Here is a 5,772-nt window from a genome sequence, read left to right as displayed (position 1 = left end):
TTGGTATCTGTCAATTCCAATTGGTGTCTTTCTATTTTGACGCAAGAAAGATTTATGTAGCAAGTGCGTAGTATTCGTGTGAACAAAAGGCATTTCAGTTATAATGTTTGTGTTATAGACTGGGTACTGATTCTGGGGATTTTTAGCAAAGTTAATAGCGCATTCGTACTCATAGGTGAAAACCATGTTTTTGCACGCTAATCATCTAAGTAAACCCCTTTGCGATTCGAACTGGAGGGCAAAAGTTACACCCACTGGCACTATAGCATCGCTATAGCGGTACCGGGACCGCTACAGCGGGCTCGCTATAGCGGGCATCGGACCACTATAGCTGACCCAAAATTTTTGCAAGGATCCGCCATAGTGACATAGTCACCGCCATAGAGGTACCGCTGCAGCGGTATAGTGACCGCCACAGCAGTACCATTTGACCAGTAGCTTCCTTCTTCCTCTCCTATTTGCCAATTTGATTTGTTCATCAACAACTAAGAAGAAATCAATTTCCAAAGCAAATGCATTTATAAAAACATCCGCCCAGTTAGGGAAATTTTCTTACGAGCACCCTTAAACCATGGCACCCGCACCAAAACAACAAAATAGAAACTATCCAAACATGCCAAAAACAAGCAAAAAGCAACCAAATTGTCTGATGATCAAGCCCTACAAGGGAAAGTACTAACCAAAGCTAAAAAACAAAAGGGGGGAGGGGGGGGGGGGGAAGCTCTAAGCCACTCCACGGCTAGTCACCTCGCCACCACCATCCTCCGAGTCACTAGAGTCCTCGCTACCAAGTCCAAACTCCCTGAGGAAGGACAACTAGGAGGCATCTCTGGTAGTCACCTTGGGAGGCTTCACCTTCGGGACTAGGGCCTTCAAGAGGCTCTTGATACCTTTACACATCTTCACGAATAGCTTGTCCCTAATCCGCCTCTTTTTCTTTTTTCTCGTCCAAGTCATCCCGGAGATCCACATGGGCCTGAGCCAAAGATCCATATGCGCCTTCCAAGGCATCCACAACCTCTCCCATCTTGGCCTGGGACTCCATGCAACTCTTTATCTGCTTCGTGGTAAAATAGTCGATCCCCGCAGCACTGCTAGACGACCCGGCCTCCATGGAAGGTCACGCAAAACCCATCATGGCCGCCTTCACCGCAACCATATTAGCCTCCATGCGCTCCAGGGTACCCGGGGTCTGTGACTGACCACTCCCGTCCTGTGGGCCACCACTATCATCTGAGCCAGTCCTCTTCCTTTTTCCCCTACCCTGTGCTCCCTTGACCTTCAATGGGTTAAAGGTGACATTAAACTCCACATAGCGGTCCCCAGGCTCCGTAAGCACCCCAGCATTACGACAAAGATGGGTGATCAGGGAGGGAAATATCAAACTCGGGCCAGCCTTGGACACAAAACCCCGCCACTCCTCGATCACCTGCATACTCACATTCATGGGCACACCATCCAGAATACAAGCAACCACAAGGGCCCGCGGGTAAGTGATCTCAGTAGTGTTGATCGAAGGGGGAACCCATCAGGGAACGAGGTTTAACCACCTCTGAGCCTAAATAATAAAGTGTCTACTCTTAATAGCCTAGTGGGAGACAACCCAAGTAGCTTTCTTCCTTTTTGATTCCCTCACCAACATCCTCACTAATCACGGCCCATTTCCCTCAATGTCCTTTGCCCGAAGCTCATCCTGTGGAGGGTTGGGCAGCCCATGGACGACGTTGATGGCCTCAACACCCACCTTTATACTAACCCCTCGGATAGTAATCTGCGGCTCCGAAACAGTCCAATCCACCATAGGGAGCATAGCATAGAACTCCCTGACCCAGTTACATTTGACATTTTCGGGCTCCTCGACTAACTGGCCCCAACCAATATGGTGTAGAGTTTGATAGAATTCTGGGGTCAGCTCTTCAATGCGGTCCATAATGAAAGGGTCTGCTATTCCATGAAACGCCTCTTACAAATGTTATTGGGGAATTTAACGTATGCGGAGGGAGCTGGGGGTTATTGTCCCTGTTGCTGTTGTTGTTACTGGCTCGCCATAATAAGTGAGAGAGTTAACCTAAAAAAGTGAAAAGCAGAGTTAGATTAGTGTGGTACAAAGAGTTAGCAGTGATAGATCATGCATGAAATAGTAGAAAAAGCCAAAATTTTGATTCTACTTGAAGCAGCTCCGCTGTGGCGGTAGTATGGCAGCTGTAGCAAAGCCGCTATTGTGGCATTAGGGCCGCTACAACAGAAAAGCCGTCGCCATAGAGGTGCCTTATCGATGTAGCGGGCTCGCTATAGCGGCCACCTCCCAAGTCAGTAGGACCTATCCCAGTGATCGATCCATTGCTATAGCAGTACCGCTGTAGCGGTGGAAGGACCACCGCAGTGGTGCCCGTTTTCTCCAGTCCGAAAAACTTCCTACCCCCACCGTTTCAAACCCAAAATTTTCATCATGATTTTCCTATTTTTGTCAAGGATCAAGTAGTATGATAGCATGCATGACTTTTTACAACTTTTTCTACCCCATTTCAACTACCATGGTTAATCGATATTGAGCAAAACATCAAAAAATTGCACCACCACAAAACATTCCACCCCAATGATCAAAGGAACATGAATTAACCCTCCATGATCAAAGGAACTACCCTCCCCAAGAACCAAAAACCCTTTTTGTCTAGAAAACCAATTTTTCTTCCTAATCTAGCAAGTTAAGCATGAAAAATTTGAAATAGAAAGCCATAGATAAGCTATAGGACAGTGAAAGGGAGCACATACCTTGAAATGCGAGTGATCTACAAGCTTGGCAAGAAAAGTGAACTTTGGAGCGTAGAGAAAATCCTTTATTTCTTTCCCTTCTTATCAGTTTTTGGTGTAGTGTTTTTGGTTAATCGAAGGGGGTAGGGTGGTTATAAGGAAGTGTGGAGGGAAATGAGGGGTTGAGTAATGTATAAGGGGGAAGAATTTTCGTGGGTAGTGGAGAGGTTTTCCGTTATGGGGAAATGAAGGGGAAGTGGAAGGGGTGAACTCCCTTTATTTTTGTTTCTACTGATGACCGCTGCAGGCGGCATATCGACCGCTGCAGCGGTACCACTATAGCGGTCCTATGGCCGCTATAGCGGTGGCAGTGGATTTTTTTTTGTTCTGTCAGTCATTTCTTTCCCTATAGCAATGGCTCGAAACCTTATTTTCCCTGGTGTAGGGCCCAGGAAGGTGACCCTTACCTCATCCCACCCCATTTGGGGACGAACGATAGTTTAATTGGTATCTGATGTAATGACCTTTCCAGTGGTTATTTAATATTTCGCGAACCCGTTCCTAATCTAGGTCTAGGGTCGCAAATAATAAGCTCCATGGCATGTTTTAAGGGTTAAGAATAGTAAAAATCAATTCCGGGTAAAATTAGAAACTGCAGGCCCGGAAAAATAAGCGGACCGCTATATCGGTCAATGGACCGTCGTACCGGTACCGCTGTAGCGGCAGATTGACCACCGCAGCGGTCCACGTGAAGCAGTAACCCGTTTTTGGTCACTAAGTTTTTTCTCTCCTTTTTCAATAAAGGACTCCCAAAGGCTGCTCCTAGGGTTCCATATGAAAGAAAAACCCTTGTGCCAAGAAAAAGAGACCCTTCTAATTTCTTCCCCACCATTCCCTACGACTATTACCTCTCAAGGATTTAGATGAAAGCTAGGAAGATGATCAATTCATGCAGATTCATTTAGTTGTTCGTCAACAAGGTAAGTTATGGTTTACTTGAGTTGGACTTTGATTAGTAAATCATATATACTTTTAGAGTTGACACAAGACTACATTATTAGGTCTTCGTACATGGTGTTGGGTTGGACATATTCTATAACGTAACTAAAATCTTATGTTAATAATATTTAGGTTAACAATGAATGTTTACTAATGTGAGTACTATTATCACGGAAGGGGTGTCTCGTGTTTAATTTATGCATCTCTAGGAGGGTGAAAGTTCCGACTTATTTCCCGGTTGTATTGGATTATTCACATGGTTGTCTTTCTTGTAAATAAGAAATTGTACTGAGAGATCCAAGTAAGTCGGACTAGCATAGCACCCATCAAGGGCATTGTTTATGACTTGTTCATCTATTACATCATATCATTGCATTGCACGAGTTTGAGGAAATATAGATAGTTGGAAAGGCTGAGTATGGAAAATTGAATTGTTTGGTCTTTTGGGCCGTTGAGCTAGATATGAGTATTCCTTATGAAGTGAATCTGCGACTGAGGTTCTTTTCGGGGCGAAGGATTTATGACTCGGGTCTAAGGAGTCGATCCGGAACAAGGGTACATGGACACCATGGGTCCCCTGCAAGTCATGACTACTGAGCTATGACATCAGATAATATGTATGTACATTGTGATTGGGCCCTTGCATCGCATTTTGCATTGCACTAAATCTCATATTTCTATGATTATACTTGTGTGTACTACTGTCGTTTATATTGCATATTCATATCTATGTTTTCATTGAGAGTCTGGGTGGAGAGGGGATTAATATATGATCAGCATGGAGACGAGAGTCTATAGGTTGAATAAAAGGAAGAGAGCGGTTGTGATAAGTAGAACACCTGTAATTCTTTGAGATAAAAGAAGCGAGCAGTTGAGAGAGGAAAGGTAAGTGGTGAGGGGGTAATCATCCTTAGTGAGAATCTTGAGGTTCATTGACCTATATGTTTATCTTATCGACTTTATATTGTGTTACGTGAACTAATCGTAGTCAGTACGTGTGGTGTACTGATACTACTCTTGCTACGACCTTTTTGGGTGTAGATATGTTGTAGATTTTAGTAGAAGTTTCGACGTGTGGATTTATCAGGCATTCTCCTACAACCTTGCTCATCTCACTCCAGGTAGAGGCTGTGTCACTTATTTTTATCTTCCTGTACAGTAAGAGCGCTTGTACCTGTCTAGACTAGATCCCGTGGATTTTTTTTCAGTCTTATTGTATTTTAAAATAGAATCTATATGATGTTTTTACTGTAACATTGTGATTTTTGAAAGATTGTTGTCGCAACTGTTTAAATATTGGGTTTAGTTGGTAAGGGTTCGCCTACTAGGATAGTAATATGGTAGGTGCCCGCATGACCCGTGGGTTGGGTCGTGACAAGTTTAAGAAAACAAGAGGTTGTTTTCAAGGATTTTGAGGTGTTGGTGTTGGTGTTGAAGTTGTGGTCCTAATCCCTCCTTTTGATCTTTTTGTTGCCCCTAAAAAAGGTAATAGCCCCATTTCCATCCTATTTACTTCATTTTTATTTCTTTTAATATATTTTAGTCTGTATATTATACTCTGAGCTATGTTTGAGGTTTCTTCAGTGTTATTTACTGTTAAATAGCTTTGTTTGTGTTGAATTGATGATATTATTGTAGTTTAGTGGTTGTTAAGCTGATAATGATGTTTAAAATGGTTGAAAATGAGAAGGAAAGCATGTCTTATCTTGTAGTTACTACTACATTGGATTATTTGATAATTTTAAGATGTTTAGGTTGACTCTAAGTCTTAAACTATGTGTTGGTTGTATCTGGATGTTTTTCCTGAAGTATGGTGTCTTGAAATGGTTTAAATGAAAGGGAAAGCCTTACTTGTTTACTATTAAGTTATAATGATAGTGTAGTAGGTTTTAAGAGGTTTTGGTGTCAAAAATTGAATGCTAAAGCTAAAAAATAAGGTTTAAAAGAGATAGAATGGTTATTTGTTGCATTTCTTTGTTGTTTCATTCAATCATTTTCAAAATACTATCTTGATATGGTGAT

Source organism: Lycium barbarum, chromosome 4 (genome assembly GCF_019175385.1).
Source record: "Lycium barbarum isolate Lr01 chromosome 4, ASM1917538v2, whole genome shotgun sequence".
Lineage (NCBI taxonomy): Eukaryota > Viridiplantae > Streptophyta > Magnoliopsida > Solanales > Solanaceae > Lycium > Lycium barbarum.
This window is presented reverse-complemented; position numbering follows the sequence as displayed.